We start from the raw sequence: 17,769 nt of genomic DNA, 5'->3' as shown, positions 1-17,769 counted from the left end.
CCATTCAGTTAGTATTCCCTATGTTTGATCAATTCACTGATGACAATTAATTGTAAAATCAAAACAGTGGTCTTTAAATGATTCAATATTTTTATTCACTGAGGTAGAACATATCTTATGGCCCTACAAAGGTCACCTTGAAATTACAGAAGCAGTTGCATGGGCAGCTGAAATTGGCAATTAGAAAATTAACTCCACAGTCAAGATACCAGCCAGAATTAGCATGCTACTGAAGATCCATTTAAGATTACATTTACTACTCTGAGAAATTATTTGTCATTTCAATTGCTAACTATCCCAGAGAGTTTATTCCTAACACAGCAAACTTCTTTCTGCTCCTCACCATCCATATAAGCTGTAAAAATCCTGCTTCCACTGAGGCTTTACCTCAAAGATACCACATGTTAAGAGCTTTTTTAAATAAGTTCTAGGTCCAATGGAAATAAATACTTCTAAAGAGGTGCAATATTAAAATCCTATCTTTTTCTATTCTAATTACCTAACAAAGTTTTAATGTACAAGCTAGGGGTGATAAAGTTTCATTTAATTAGCAGATAGATAACTTGGTCTGCTGAAGGAATTATATCCTTCATATTGAGATTTCTAGAGAATAGAGACTCTGAAATACAGGCTAAAAACTGATGCTACAATAATTGAAAAGAAACTCGGAGAGTTTTCATCAGTTTCATTGGAAGTGAGCAGGATGTCATTATGAACATATAGGTACTTTCTGCAGATGTTTTAGTCGAGTGTGACAGAAGATGATATTTAAATTCTAGTCTGTTGTTTTTCCTTAAACGTATTTTTCTTGAATTGTCTGTTTGTATTTATTCAAAATGCATATTATCCAAGCATATACTCATACTAAGCAACATTTGCACATACCAAATGGTGGGACTGAGTTTTCTGTTTACTTAGTTCCTTTTCTGACTTGTGCATATTGCATAAATGAAAACTTTTCAAAAGCAGCTACTTGCCTTAGGAATTAAATTACATTTTCAAAAAATATTTATATACTTAAGAACACTCAGGCTCAGTGACCTCTAGGTCCATTTGGAAAAAAATATTTGAAAAGCACAGATAAAGCCAATTATTTCAGCACAAGCTGTGATTCAGGCAGACAGAAAAAGAAAGTATGAAGAGATTATTGATAACATTGCAGCAGATAAAAGAAAACATATAAACTAAGAATTAGATATAAAAAACATCTCATACAATTTGAGAAACTAAATGCAGTGCAGCTGAAGAGAGGAGAAAAGGCAGTGTTACAGCTACTGAATGAAACTCATTGGGTTTTTTGCTTCTCTATTTTTTTTTTCTAAATCCTAATCTTTTCTTCACGCTAACAAAATTATCTTGCAAAATTATTATTACTGGGTCAGACATTTGTTCCATAGCTGTAGACATGGCTAGTAGCCCTCTTTAGAAATTTAATATGTACATGTCCCTCACTTGCTAGGCCTATTCAGAGAAGTGGCTGCTCTTGAAGATCCATTTCAAAGGAGAGGCTGGACTAGATGATCTCCAGAGGTTTCTTCAAACCAAAGTTAACATGGAGTACTCTGAACACTCCATTTTCCAAAATGTACCTTAATTTCACCAAGATCTTTGGGTGAAAAGGATAAAGCACTATATATCTGCAACTGTTATGCATATCTGCAGCTGCAGTGAAGTTGTGATCATTTGAAAATTCATTGACTCCATTTAACACAATTAAGAGAATAGTAAGAGATTAGGCACACCATGCTGGAGGTGTTTAAACCAGGGAACTTAAATCATCTTTTAGGGAAAAGAAAAAAAAAAACCAACAAAAATTAAAGACTTTGAAGGAAACCACTTGACAGAATGATGAATAATAGCTGTCTCATATACCACGTGAGGGGGGAAAGGAAAGCAGCACCTCTGTCACTCAGAACCAGAAAGAAAGGAAAAGGAAATGGCACATTCTATCTCCAGAAATACCCTGTACTTCTGAAATACCATCTGTAAACTTTGTTATGCTGGTTTTGGTTGGCAATAGCATGGTACTTGCAAGGAAAGGTAAAGCCAAAAAGGGAGTGTGTGTGAATTGATGAAAGCAAAATGACAACAATGTCCAGGTAAAAAGTACAGCAAATCAATTGGTCACACCTGACAGCATGAAATTAAGACAACTGCATGCAGAATCAAAGCCATCTCTGTCATATTTCTATGGAGCTGTTACCAGATATTACACCAGGGATTGACACAGATTTCTAAACTAGTCCAGAAAAATAACTTTAGTTGGCTAACATTCATTTATGTAACTCAGCTTGTACTTTGTACATCTGAAAGCTCTTAGGTTTTAAATTGAAAATGAACTGTATACAAACAAGGATGCTGACTGGAATTTGTGGCATTTTTTCCCCTGGTTAATGTAAAAAAACATTTGTGTCTTGGAAGTCCACTATTCTGCAGGTATTACACATCCTGTTTGTTTGTCTTTCATTTAGCCCAGAGTTCTGGTGACCTGTAACCAAGCCATGTAGCATTGAGATCACACATCAGAGATTACCCAGTTTGAATGAAGATACTTTGTGCCTCCTAACACATTCACAGAGAATCAGATGAGTTCCACGTTGCTGGTGTTGGCTTTCCTGTAGTTAATTGGTGATGACTATTCACTGGTGGCACATCAATTTACTCCTTACCCCCCTTTCTCAAACCGTCATCTCCCTTTTTATTTAATCAGAATACTGCTCAGTAAAACTGATTTTATCCCGTTAATTGTTTAATTTTTCTTTAATATCTGTAGAGGAAGACAGCTATAAAGGCTGATTGTTTCCCAGTTAGCATAGCCTGTAAAGTAGTGGGGAGATAAGTACTCTTCCTATCTTTGTAGGTTTGGCAGAAATAGGAAATTTTCATTTAAAAAGAAAATGTACTTAACTAACAAGACTGAACTATTTTAAGGGCTATTAAGTGTTTACATCTCTGTCAGTCCTATTACAAGTAATAAAAATTCTTTCTGTTCCAAAATCCAGAAGGAGAATAGTTCAACTATAGCTTGTGTGGATGCTGGGATGCGTATATTTGTGAAGAGGTTTGTACTACTGTTTTCCCTGGAGGTTAGTCTGTGGTTTTGGGGATGCCTGTGTGCTTCCCCCTTGACTGACAAAAAGGAGGGAACTGCATTGGTAGGAGCCCATGCCCTGACAGTGACACCTGCAGGGACATACTCAGGTCGGTGACAGTGCTTGTGATCCATGGGCCCAGGGCAGACTGGGGATAACTGGGGACTTGGGGGTTGAGGGGAGGAGGAGGCAGGGGAGGGGATGTTCCTGAAGATTAATTTCTGGGGCTGGGAAATAAATTGTTTATTAATGCTCTGTACTTGTCTGGTATCATAATTTGTTGGATTGCCAATATTGACCCTGAATATATAGTACACTGATTGTCCTGGATGTACAACACACTGATTGTCAGTTAATTAGGCGTCATTAATAAGTCAATAAACAACTTTGAATGGGTTGAATTAAGCCACGTGAATGGATGTTTTTCTCCCTGCAGCAATAGCAATTGTAAGAGCTGCATTGCTCAAACAACAACTAGAGGGGAAACTCAGGAGCAGTGCGTCAGCAGCAGAATGCTGCTCTGGCAGGCTGCAGGAGCCAGGTCATTCACTTACCCCCAGGACAGGAGCAGCCCAGGCCCTGCAGTAATGTGGCTTCTCAAAAACTGCCAAATTGTCCTTTGCCCCCACATTTGCATCCGACTCCTCTTGCACAAGGAGATGAGAGGTGTGTGTGTTTCTTATCTCCCTCTGCTGAACTCATTTGCACCATTCCAAGCCTGTATATAGTGGAGATGCTCTTCTCCATCCAGAAGTGTATTTGATGAGTGATGTGGGTAGGGAGAGATTTCAGTAGTCAGTCTGAATTTTATTAGCTCAACAAATCTGAATTTTGAGACTCGTTTGGTGTGTAGGTCATAGGAAATAGCCTAAACTGTACCCCAAGAGCAGCTGCTGTTCAACCAAGATTTGGGTTTCAGGTCAGCCTGAGTCCCTTAAAGACTCTCTAGTATACAAAGATTTTTGATCCTAGCAGAGGATTTTCAGTTTGTAAGGACACCAGATATCAATTTTTACTTTGATCATAGGTAAACCAAGAAGTCATTGATGGAAATTAAGCCTGTAGACTTTTATCCAGCTTGAGTGGAACCTTCCTTGAGTGGAACTTTTCTAAACCCAACTCTTATTAACCATACTTTGAATCCTTGCCTTTGTGAGAAAGAGTGTACAATCTTAGCTGTCTGATTTATACCTTTGCCCCCAAGGTATAAAGTAAATCCCCAGCATCCTATGGAATATTTCCTGATTGCACATAAATACATAATCAAAATCTAAAGAACAGACTTAAAGCCTCAAATGGAAATTTGAAAGACTATAAGAAAGAATAAGTCCTTCCTTAGGTCTCCCTTCTCTTGAACAATGATTAGGAAAATCACCTTTAAAAAAGATGGTGTAGTTTACTCCTGCATTAACCAATGTGTGTTCTTCTGTTCCTCAGAGCCAGTTCAGGGTATTTCAGCCTGATCAGGTCTGTCTCTCCAAGAATTAGAGATGTTCTTGCCAATATCTTCATTGACTCGTTCCTAAAAAAAGTCAATAAATTGAATATTAATGTAAAGGGTATTCACAGTTCCAAGTAAAATAAACCAATACCACTAAAGTACAGAAGAGTTGATATTGTTGATGAAGACTTGGTTTTGAAGAATGTTGTTTCAATTTATTATGCTACTACAAATTACTGTTCATGAATATTAGACTGATCACTGAGCAGTAAAGATTTATCACTAAATATTGACATAAAATTGTAACAATAGCATACTATTCTCTTTTCTTTTTATTTAAAATAAAATCAGTCACATCTTTGGGGACTGGAAAGGAAATTATACTAATTTCTAAATTGGTAGGAATTCTCTTGAATGGAGAATAATATCAAAAAATAGTTTGTCAGACATATAAAGAACATCAGCAGATTGCCAGGGGTGTTGTGAAAGTATAAAATATTTGCCAATTTTGCAATTTCAGGATGAACAATAAAAGAGAATATTTAAAGTCATTTTCAATTTCCAGAAAATGCTTTTGGACTAGCAATGTTTTAATAGTTTGTCTAGCTGATGTTCCTGCTTGGTCCATAGTCATTTCCAGTTCCTCCATTTCCCTCTGTGAAATCACCCTGAAAAGTATTTCCAGTGAAAGACAGAAATCAGGCCCAAAAAATTCCACTGAAGAATTAGCACAGTTAAAACTTCATACTGCCTCAAGCTCAGCAGTCTGATTTGCATACCCTTCTTTATAAAGTAAAAAAAAGGCTATTAACCTCCACCAACATCCTGAGTAATGAACAGTTTTAACATAAATTTTAATTATAGAAAATCCCATTTCTTTTGAATCTTTGTGTTGCAGTAATTTTAGCAATGATGTTTTAAAATGTTTTTTCTTCACATATAAGTTTCCTGCCAATATTTCTTATAAATGGAGACATTTTATATACTAAAAATGATGGATATAAACTATATAGTTTTACAACTGTTCTCAACAATGTGTCAGGGGAAAAATGCAAGCATGACGGAAAATGCAAACTTCAAAAAGTAAAAATGCTCAGAGATAATAAATATGATTCAGTACATAAGGATAAAAATATTTCATTTTAGAATAAATTGACCTTTCATATTAAGATTGTCCTTATTTCAAAATCGCCATTAAAATACTCTAAGAATTAGCTATTGCTTTCAATATATTCATCACTGCTTAAAGTCAGGACTTCTAGACAAAACCAGTATTAATTATGTAGGAAAGAAATGGTGTAGGAGACTCAAGGGGCTGTGACTTCTTCCTCCAAAAAAAAAGGAGCTGTGAGGTCATTTGCAGACTCGGTATACAGAATATTTTTAAATTTGTGTATGCTCAGAGAATAGGACATGTCACAAAGGGACATCAAGAGCTGACAAATACAGTGAAGACTAAGACATTGCAGTGAGCACTCAGGTCTGGAATTTGGCCTTTTCTCTTTGAATGCATCTTTTAAAGATGTATGCAGTCATATTTGACAGAATAGTGTCTAGCAATGACCTTGTTCCTTAGATTCAGCCATTCTCAAAAATTCATAGTGTGACCAAGGAGGTGTGAACTTAAATACATAAAGTAAAAATTAACCCTCATAGCACAGATAAACAGATTGTGCTGCTTTCAGCAGATCAGACAAAACTACACAACAATATCTTCTTAAAAGCAGCAAAGCATTGTAATGGAGGCTTGTTATTCACCTGTACTGAGGTGAAGCTCAGTAACACTTTGGTAAGCTAGATGAAGAAAGACTGAGTGTTGTCCTGGGAAAATGACAGCTCCTGGGAAGTTTAAATCAACTAATATAGCAAGCAAGGGGACAATTTTAACAGTCTCCTGTTTTTGTCAATTCTTACTGAAAAAGCAATGTAAAATCTTAGCCATAAGTTTCAGCTTGATGGAGAGGAGGAAAAGTTACTCTTTGGGTACAAAAAATTTGTTGATTTAACAAGTAAATACTGAAATATCTTCCCCTGTCATTCAGCATATATTATATCCTGTGCATTTAAATATTCTGTTCTCCGTGGTGTTGTTACTGGCTGAATCAAAAGGTAAAAATCAGAGGGTTTTTATGCTTTTGGTATCTCATTTTTATGATTCTTCTGCTGTATCCAAACATTTCAGCCATTCTTGTTTTTGTGGATAAAGATTTCAAGAGTGATGGTAATTCACAGTGTGATGGATTTTTTTCCCCCTTCACTGAAAATTAAAAAAAAAACCCACAGTGTGATCTTGGCATTGTCTTCTTCATTGCTCTGGGAGACAGCCAAATGTTACCTACAGATACTATTCACGAGATTCATATATCATGTTCAAAAAGGAGAAAAACTCTATATGTTCCCAGTAAGACATTGTAAAATACCAGGATAAACAACAGCTTAAAAGACCTATTAAATCGTTTGTACCACCAGGAGAGAGCAAAGCACCATCACCCGTCCTTTGTCACAGAAAGCTTTTCTGTCTGTTCTCTTTGGTGGATGGTTACTATGGGGAGCAAACCAGGCAAATGCTGGTCCAGGTTCTCCAGAAGCAGTTTTACAATTGTATCTCCATCAGAAATGTTATTTTCCTTTTAGATGCAAATTTCTCACGGATGAAGGGTATAGGCTACATCCAAATAAGAGCAGAGCATTTCTGTGTATTGCAGGCACTGGAATCTAAAATGACAGATTTTTTTTTTTCCCTCACTGACAAGAAAAATCCTCTTTTCTTTTGTCTCAATTTCCTGCAGCTGCTACTTATGTTACTTATGCTCACCCTCATTGCTAGGAACAAGGCATTACATTAGGTGAGTCAATGAATCAAAGCAGCACTGCATTCTCTCTTTTTAGGAAGAAATCCTACTCCTTAAATGTAAGAGGTAATAGGTATACAGCAAGTTATTGCCACAGCTGCTGATGTTCTTTGCCTTCTGTAGCCTGAAGGGATTCAGGGCATTATATAAAGCATATGTACACGCCAAAACACAATCCGGTTAGGACACACCAAGCCCATGCCCTGAGCCTCTCCTGTTTTTAACAGCACAGAAGTAGTAGCATTTTGGGCAACAAGCAATGCATGGAGTGGCTCCATTTGAGGCCGAGATTCTCAGGCTTAGCTGTCCATGTACAGAAGTCTGTAAACATCAGATGCTGCTGTCAGTGGAGTTGGAGAGGACTTGAGCTGGCCTGTCTCTGGGTGCTTACCTTAGGGTGAACTTCCCTCTTGTAGGCTTCCTGAGCTTTCGGGAGCAGATCTGACTGCATGGGAGCTTTGGCACCTTGGGCGGGCCCCAGGAAAATAAACAGACCACAGGAATCTCAGGATTACGTCATTTGCCTGGGAAGATGGAGCTCCCACCAATTTGGCTTTTCTGGTTTTGTAGCAAGCACTGTTCAGTATGAGAACTTAGTATGAGTTCTTATGAGAACTGCACTTAGAACAGCTACTCTCTGATAAAAGAAGCCAGGCTCCTTTTTATATCTTTTTTCATGCCAGTTTTTTCCACTGTTGTGTCTCATCACTTTCTAGGTGATTATTAGCTGATATGACTTGGGCTCTCCTTACAGAGTTCTTTTATTCTGCATTTCTTCCCTGGAACAGATTTATAAGCAATCAAATGTCTCCTGTCTGGTAAAAATAAAATGCTTTTCACTGTAAGTGAAAGTTACAGACAATCACGATTCCTAAATCAATTCATTTCGGTACTAGAACAGCCTCTGAGAACAGCCTCTGTATCCTGCAGACAGAACTGTAACTTCATAGTGGCAACTCCACTGTGAAAATAGAGTTTGCCAGAGTGAAATTGTTGAATTCAGTCTTTGTTTCAGACCACAAGGATCCTATTTCATGCATTAAGTGCCAAGGAGCTCAATTATTTATTACTTTATAGTTGAAACTGGAAAATTTCCCAGATTACTTATCTATTCTCAAATACTTGAACAAATGAAGAAAGCAGGGGAAATTTATTAGAATGAGTAAATAACCAGTGAATGGAGAGCCCTTTCTCAAAAAATTTGCGGTCAATATCCTAGATGACTCTGAGTGCTTGGCTGCTTCATATAGTATTTCATATCCTTGTTTCAGCTAGAAATACTGCAAGGATACTTCTCTGTTTTCTATTGTGTAGCTCACTGCTGTACTCCTGTTAATTTAGACTGGGAAAATGAAGGGAACAGAAAACCAGAGAGATTTGGTAAAAAGAAGTTACTATTGTTAATTTACACATTTACTAGCTTTAGATGAGTGAATAAAAAATCAGTCTATATTATAGCTTAATCTTATCTACCCTTGCAAAATGGAATGGCTTTGCAGTCATTATCTATTTTTGCATCAAGATAATTGTACTTTATTTTTTCTTTTCCAAGAGAGTTGATAAAAAAGAAGAGCTTCTCTGCAGAAACAGTGGCACTAATGTCCATTAAGGAAATGATGTTTTAAAACACTTCTCTTTCATTCAAATTACAGAAAGGAGAAGTTAACTAAGCTAACACAAAATTATGTAAAACATAGATCCTGTTGTGGGAATGTCAGCTTATTTTGATCATAGCTGATCACGATCAGTTCATGATTCAAAAGAAGTTATTTTAATCCATAATGTGTGCCTACAAAACCCTGGCTGTGAGAGCAGTGCTGACTCATTGCACAGAGCTTACAGCTAACCTGGGCAGAAACATCAGCATTCTGAGGGGCAAAAGTATGAAATTTAGCAGAATCTGGGGTTGCTTCCAACCACCAGCAATTCTTATTATCAGCAGGCTTTTTCTTTGCCTTTCATCCACAAGGCTTTTACTGTCTGGAAACCCACAACTGCTTGTCTCAGGATTGGTAAGCTAGAGGAAGGATTTTCTGCATCTAACTGCTCCTTTCCCCTGCTCTAACTGATCACAAAGCATTGGTCTTTCAGACTTCATCCAGAGACCCACATGGAAGCTCCTATTGAGCTTAAGTTTGAAAAATCCTTAAAGACCAAAGAATTTCCTTCTTTTAAAGACAGACACTGCATATTAGGTGATGCAAATAGATTAAATCTCTTAAGCCTCTCTTTCAAAATTCTTTCAGGTGCTACAAATTTTTGCTTCAATTGTAAGTACCTGTATATAGCAGTTTGATGAGACTTTTTATATCAAGACAAAAGAAATCAAAGACAATGATTCAATAAATGACCATCATAGTTTTTGGAAACATAAAAATCAATAGTGACATCTGACAAATAGATTCACTATCATGAATTGATTAGCCTCTTTCAGTGACCATATGTGGCAGAATTCTCAATGGTAATGGTAATTACCAATGGTTTTCTGTATAATAAAGGAGGATTAGACAAAAATTTACTAATTTGGATGAATTCAAATAAATATTTTTTTCCTCTGTTCACTAAAAATTACCCTAGGGTCTTGGTGATCACAAATAGCTAACATAAAAAGATGTAGAACACCTGCCACCTGCCTTTGAAGAACCAAGTCCCTGGAATATTTGGTTCCCAAAAATGTGTTATTGCCTATTATTTAAAGTTTATTTCTCTTCCCCATAGACAGAACATAATAACTAGACAGCCAACAGGGATTTGTGAAATTATTAGCAATATCATGAAGTCTTCCTGACCTATAAGTGAGGAAGCAATTCTGTTTTCACTCACATATTAACAGTATGGAGTATTATCAACACCTGCAAAGCTGCTCAAGCCTGTACACATGCCTCTTTCTGATATTTCTTTTGACTCCCTCTCACCCTAGTATTTTATTTCCCTGCCAGCTTCCCTGCAAGCCCCATGACTTCTTTCTTTTAATTAAATTTACCTTTTACCTAAATTATACCACTATCTTTTATCTCATGGGTTGATCCAAACTCTCTTTTCTGTCTTGATTCTAGAAAGACAATCTCCTTTACATCAGGTTTTATTGTCTTGTTATGTGACATAGTACTTTGTTGGGAGGAAAACCTCAGGAACACAAGGACAGTTAATAAGGATAAGATGGAGCTCATCCAACTGAGAGCTGCTGGCATATGTGCAGACAGGTCTGCACCCCTGACCTTTACACACCACCCAGAAACTCATCTTTTGTGGTTCCACCATGAGCTGGTTCACCCACAAATTGGGAAAAAAAATGTAACAAAGACACTGAATATTTTTCTGAGCTTTAGCACTGTTTAGCCAGTTTAAATTGGCTCATTATAAGGCTGTCCAAGAGCCAAGAAAAGGGAGCTGGTGGGAGTCTGCTGCCAGGGGCAGGCTGGGGATGGGAGCACTTTGCCATCAGATGGGCTCAGCCAGTTTTGCACTCGGAACAAGATTCCCAATCCCTTCATCCTTAGAATAACAAGACCTCATCTTTTAATAAAGAATGTATAAACAGGAAGTTTACAACAGATTCAATACATAAACTATTTCACTGGACTATTGCATTAAGCTATTTCACAATGCTCAGTTTTTATTTGAAATCATAATGCTTATTTATGTCTTCTATACGAAGTCTGTCAGATAACTTTCATTGTAGTTTCTATATAAATTGCTAGACTTTATGAGAAAAATCAGTTCCTCACAGAGATATGCAGGAATTTCCTGGATCAGATTCATAATGCTCATTTATTAATCAAAAGCATGAAAAATGCCATCCCCTTTCAAATATAAATTATGTATTGTCCTCACTGCAAAATATCAAATTCTCAAAATGGAATAAGCATGTCAAGCACAAAATTAAGTTTTGATTCACACATTTCCCAGGGAACATCAGTCTTTATTAATGAAAAATAATCTGGGTAAATCTTCTCAACTTTTCTTATATATGTAGCCTTATTACAGATTTGCTCTGACATTCCTGAAAATATTTGTCATTATTTCCAATCAGTCTCAAAATTACTATTTTTTATTTTCTTCAGAGACAATCTGCTTCAAGATCTTTTGAATTGAGCAAGTTGTTGGATCTTGAAATTGCAAAGAATAACATACATATATTTTAAATGGCTTCATCACGTGATATTTATCCCTAAATCAAAACAACCCTCAGGAACAGGCCAGAGAACATCACAGAGTATTTGTCAGTAAAAAAATATTCATATTACTTTGCAACTTGCTTTATTATGAAAAATGCTTTGTGAGAGAGAGGAGTGTTTTCTGTGATACGACATTAAGCTGGGATCGTGTGTCGATCTGTTGGAGGGTAGGGTGGCTCTGCAGAGAGACCTGGAAAGGTTGGATGGATGGGCAGGGTTCAATAAGATGAAGTTTAAGAAGCCCAAGTGCCGAGTCCTGCACTTTGGCCACAATAACCCCTGCAGTGTTAGGCTGGGGATGGTGTGGCTGGGCAGTGCCCAGGCAGAAAGGGACCTGGGGGTGCTGGTGACAGCCAGCTGAGCATGGGCCAGCAATGTGCCCTGGTGGCCAAGAAGGCCAAGGGTGTCCTGGCCTGTGTCAGGAATGGTGTGGCCAGCAGGAGCAGGGAGGTCATCCTTCCCCATACTCAGCACTGGTGAGGGCACACCTCGAGTGCTGTGCCCAGCTCTGGGCCCTCAGTTTGGGAAGGATGTTGAGACGCTGGAGCGCATCCAGAGGAGGCAACGAGGCTGGTGAGGGGTTTGGAACACAAACCCTGTGAGGAATGGCTGAGGGAGCTGGGGGTGTTTAGCCTGGAGGAAAGGAGACTCAGAGGTGACCTTATCACTCCCTACAACTTCCTGAAGGGTAGCTGTAGTCAGGTGAGGGTTGGTCTCTTTCTCCAGGCAGCAACTGACAGAACCAGAGGACACAGTCTCAAGTTACCTCAAGGGAAATATAGGTTGGATATTAGGATAAAATTTTTCACTGAAAGAATGATAATGTTCTAGAAAGATCTGCCTGCGGAGGTGGTAAAGTCACCATCCCTGGATGTGTTTAAAAAAAGACTGGATGTGGCACTCAGTGCCATGGTTTAGTTGAAGTGTTAGGGAAGGGGTAGGACTCAATGATCTTGGAGGTCTCTTCCAACCTTGTGATTCTGTGATATTTCAATTGCTTCTGCTCCTGGGCTGGTCAGGAACTGAAAGAGGCATCTTTACATTCACAACCTTTTCAAAGATCAGCTTGAGACTTTAGGCTTATTCTACAGTTATTGATATTAAAATTACCCTTGATTTCCACATAAGTCAAAGAAAAATTTGCCTCACTGATTTTAGAAAGTTTGTTCCTGGCTTCTGTTTTTTGTGACCTAAGAGGCAAACCAACACAATCAATTTTATTGACTTTCTCTCTTCTTGCTTCATACAGTCTATAATTTTTTCTTTCTTCTTGTCTACAGAAGTATGGAAAGCTGTTTGATGACAGCAAATGTTTCCAGACAAGTCTGAGGCAGAGAAGCAAACAACAGACATCAAACAATATACAATGTCAGTATGATCATTTAACACTGTTACTCCAGACTTCACTGCACTTCCAGACACTTTTGCAACTGTGCTGACTGACATTTCAACACACTTACAAAACATTTATTAGACCTCCAACTGTTCTGTGACAGTGAAAGTAGGAAGACAGTGATAAAATTGTATCCAACTTGTTCTATATAAAATATTAATTCCTTTTTTTTTTTTTCAAATATTTTTCTTTAAGAACTAATCTTACCAAGGGAGAAGTATGCTGTTCCCAAGGGAGCTACTCTGTGCGGAATGCAGCTGGTGAAACCCTTTTGTCTAAGTCATACAGTGGATGCGCTTTTGTATTTTCTGCATACGGGTGACAGTAAGTATGACAAGATTTGGTAATAATTTGTCCTAAAACACTGTCAGACACTTCTACCTTTTGCTGAGTTGTTATACCCTGAAAGAAGTACTGGCAGCTACACAGGTTGTAGGCCCAAATCTAAAGGTCACAGATGTCAGCCAGATATTTAAGATTTTCATCCTCAATTGCAAATCATTGCATAACTGCCATTTGTGCCTTTGAAAATATGCCCTTAATTGTTTTGCTGAATCAGAGCCAACACGTGGTCTAGCTCACATCATATGGTACAGGGTGAAGTCGACAGCTAAAGCTTCACAAGATTAAGAAAACAACTTTCCTGATGCACAGCTCTTTTTCTTTGCTGTCTGTAACTTCAGTGAAGACAAAATCTTGCTCGGTCCCAAGAGCTAAGAGAGATCGAAAATGAAATAAAGAAAACTTTGCAGGACAGCACAGGGATACCTGTGATCACAGTGCTGGCAGAGAATCTCAGGGAACAGCGATAGCTTACCAGTGTTTTCCAGGTCTTGGTGGGGAAAGAAAACAGCGTTCATATGAGTTAAGTGTCAGTGATAGATCTTGGTCAATTACAAAACTGATGAGACGCAGAACTTCACCGCAATGAGAAGAGCTGATGTTATGACACTCCTACAGCCCATTACTTCTACCTGTCATATCAGGTGCTGCAAGCTGGTGGGACAAGAAGCCCTGGGGACCTTACAAGTTCACATATTAAACAGATGTGAATAATTTATGCACAGATAAATGTTGATAACAATATTTCTATTAAGGAAATATATTTGGTGGAGAAAGGACACGACTGCAGTAATGAACAAAAATGTTCCCAGAGTTTGAAGGCAGCCTTTTAGATGTACTTTCACATTGCTGAGTCCATCTTCACTGATGCTTTCTTATCCATTTCTTATCCATTGGTGTTAATGTTCTTTTCCTGATCTCACAATGACAATCTCATCTCATGTCATTCTCTTTCTCCACATTCTACTTTGAGATCTATTTGGCAGTTTAGATGCCTTTCAGTTATCCAGCCCATCAAATAGTCACAAATGGCTTGTCTGTCTCTCTATCATACACAATACTTGAAATTATCATTACCATACTTGAAATTTTCATATTCTACTTATATTTTGGTTTAATTGGTAGGGTAAATTAATAGAATCAGGACAAACCACATCTTTCTGTTATGAATTGTAGATCAGAAGTTGAATATGAGTTTTTTTCCTTTTTTCCCCCAGTAAAAACAAAAATAATCATGTGCAGTGGGTTTTGTCATAGGCTTTGTCATGTGTTGTCTAAATAATTACGAGCATCAAGTTTGGTTACTCAGCTACAGTTTGTGGAATTTCTATAATTTAGCTTTAGTAGGTGATTTATTTCTTGCAGTTGGTACATGACTCTTACATCATTCATTCAAATTTACCTGATCTTATTGAGATATTGTCCTGGCTTCAGCTGGAATAGAGCTGAATTTCTTCTCAGGAGCTGTTACAGTACTGTATTTTGGATTCAAAATGAGAATGGTGTTGATAATATGCTGATGTTTTGGATTTTGCTAAGTCATGTTTATTTTAAGTCAATGACATTTTTCCTGGTCTTGTGAGGTCTGCAAGTGAGGAAGGACTCAAAAGAAAACTGAGCAGGAGGATGGCCAGGACAGGTGTTCCAAACTGGCCAAAAGGACATTCCACACTATACAGTATGCCCAGTATATAAATTGCCCAGTATATAAATTGGGGGAAGTTACTTGAAAATGGGGCTGAGCTGGACTGAGCAAGGAGAGTCTGGCATTGGTCAGTCACTTGTTGAAGCTTTTTTCCATTATATTATTACTCATATCAATAATAATTTTTATTACTATCATTAAACATTTTCACTCTATTTTTAAACTGTTCTTATATCAGCCTAGAAGTTTTAATTTGATTTTCCTACCATTCTACCAGGGTGGTAAGGAGAGAGGGGTGCTCGGGGAGCAGCTGCCTGAAGTTTAATTTCAAGCTGGGCTTAACCCAGGACAGATAACAAAAAAGTTTCTGAGTGGGACTGTATAGCAAATGTTCAAAGCAGTAAAACACTAGCCATGACTTCTTCACTTGTTACATTACTGGAAACCATCATAATACAAAATATTATCCCATCAATGGTCAGCTTTGTGAACATTCCAAGTACAAGCATAAAACACCATCTATTATAATTTTTATTCTTATTATACAAGCAAAATTGATGTTTAGTATAAATTAAATTTACATTATGAAGTAAATACATTATTTTTAAAATAATTATATTAATGCTAAATGGGACATATGTCAGATGGGAAAAGGGATGGAACTATCCTGTGCTTATTAGTAGTAATTGTTAGTAGTTGTAGGCAGGCAGATTTAGATTAGATTTTTTTAGTATTGTTTTTCACAGTATTCTACAACCTTATTTACACACATATCATAAATGCAAACACAGAGAAACATATTTATTCATATATTGTCTTTCCATGAATATATCTATATCCTTTATGTTGCCCTGCTGTTTCACTCTCAGGTATCCCAAGCATCACTGGATAAGATTTTTTACAGGTTTACTCCATCTGAGTTTGAGCAACTCAATCATTGCAAAGGCCAGGCCAGAACAGAACTAAGAAATTTTGTGATTTGTCTTCGCACACTTTCTTTGGGAATGGATATTAGCTTCAGCTCCTTGAGAAACATAGGAATCAAAAGATGAAAGTCAAACTTTCTGGGATATCAATTTCCTTTTGAAATGTCTGCATCTTACAGTTTTACAATGCAGAACTCTCTTTTTCCTCTAGCCAATATATCTCTTAAACACTAGAGGTAATGGAACTCTTCAGTGTGTTTCTGTACCTGGCATATTCTCATGCAATTTTCCAGGCAGACAACCTGTGGAAACACCTGCCCACACATTGCTGCCATGCCAGGCCTGCCTTTGGCAGATACTTCCCCATTCACACAGCAGACCCAGCTGCTACCAGAGTCCAGGCGCACCAAATCCTCATTCCAGTGAAAATAAAGGTAAACATCCCTGTTTTGTAAATCTTGCTGGGATTTGCACACAGGGATAACACCAGTATCAAGCTTTTCTCCACTGTTAACTCTGGACATACCAAAGAAAGTCAAATTGCAAATAAACAGGAAATTTCCAGGTAAAGAATTAAGTATCTTCTGGATATTGCAATATTGTACTAACGTGTAAATTTTCTGCATTTTGGGTTTGGGTATACAACATTTGCCTTCTTTTTGTATAGCAAAGTCGGTTGAAAATCTACTTCTTATACCCTTTTATAGCTTTAATATAGAAAATTTTCTATTTACAATGAAGCCAGCTCCCAGAGAAGCAAAAATTTCTCTCTCTATACAGCATTAAAGGAGAGAAAGGCAATATCTTACCTTCCATTTTCTTTTCAATCTGGAGCTATACCCTTGTGATATGAGCATCTTGTGTGAAGGAAAAGCTATGCTTTTATCTGAATCTCAGATATCCTATTTCTAGTGCAAGGTGATAAGCTACTATGAAGAGTACAGACAGGGTTCTATGCTATCACTTTCTATTGTTTATCTCTAATGCTGTTGAAAAAAATGCTTCAAAGTTTATAATGTTTTCATTATTGCACAGTATCCTCACCTGGTCTGCAGAGACATTGGCTTTTTCAGGAAAACACCTGCACAATTTAGTCTTAATTCCATACAAACAAGGGATATAAGCCATAAAGAATGAGTAGCCAACAGCTGAACAGCATTTTGCACAATTATGCCCATGCTTTTACTTCAAAGTGTTTGTAATTATGTCTTTTCAAACTCAAGAAATATGTGGAAAAGAAAATAGGGAACTCTCACTGTAGTTCCTCATTTTATAAGAATCAAAGACATAAAAAGAAAAATCAGGTAATTGCCCCAAATTTATTGTCTCATCAATGTCTAAAATATGAAAACTTACCGTTAAAGTGATGAAAATTATACACATAAGAAGGTAATGGCATGTAACAAGGGAAAAAACACTCTTTCACAACCATAGCTATAAAAGCATCTTGCAGCAAAATTGCTATTTTATAGGTATGGTATTATTCAATAACAGTAAGAAAAAATAATCTAAATGTCTGTCAGCATATAACTGCATTGAAAACCACAGTATAGAAAGGCAAGAATCTCTTTGGGTCTCTTTGTCAGTGACTTGAATGTGAGTGCCAGGAGGGAATTCAGCATCAGATAGTGGCACTGTCCTCGTGGTAGCTTTGTGTGGGTATTTCCACACAAAATAAACATTCAAGCCCCACCTGCTAACAGATTTCTAGTCAAAGGATTCAGAGTAACCCAACTCATGTTTCAGCAGATACTAACATTTGATCAGCTGAACTGTTGCCTCAGCTGTATCTGACAGAGAACTACATTTCATTGCCTAAACATAACAATCTCATAGTGGTTTTGATGCATTTCATCATTCCCCTGATTTCTGCTTATCCCTCCAAAGGACACAGGGTTTT

At 37.4% G+C, this 17,769-nt stretch overlaps 1 long non-coding RNA gene across 2 annotated transcripts in view; it reads left to right on the top strand.

The window, feature by feature from the left end:
* LOC116183482 (uncharacterized) overlaps positions 1 to 17,769 on the top strand; it is a 34,149-nt gene that overhangs the window by 11,058 nt on the left and 5,322 nt on the right. Inside the window, exon 1 of one of the 2 annotated variants that reach the window (XR_004148117.2) lies at positions 13,225 to 13,280. The exons of the other annotated variant lie outside the window; for it this stretch is intronic. This is a non-coding gene — a long non-coding RNA (uncharacterized LOC116183482). Of the gene's footprint in view, positions 1 to 13,224; positions 13,281 to 17,769 lie in introns of those variants that run through there. 2 annotated transcript variants of the gene reach the window in all.

This window comes from Lonchura striata, chromosome 3 (genome assembly GCF_046129695.1).
Source record: "Lonchura striata isolate bLonStr1 chromosome 3, bLonStr1.mat, whole genome shotgun sequence".
NCBI classification, from domain to species: Eukaryota; Metazoa; Chordata; class Aves; order Passeriformes; family Estrildidae; genus Lonchura; species Lonchura striata.
Note: the sequence above shows the minus strand (reverse complement) of the source record. Positions and strands in the feature narration are given on the sequence as shown.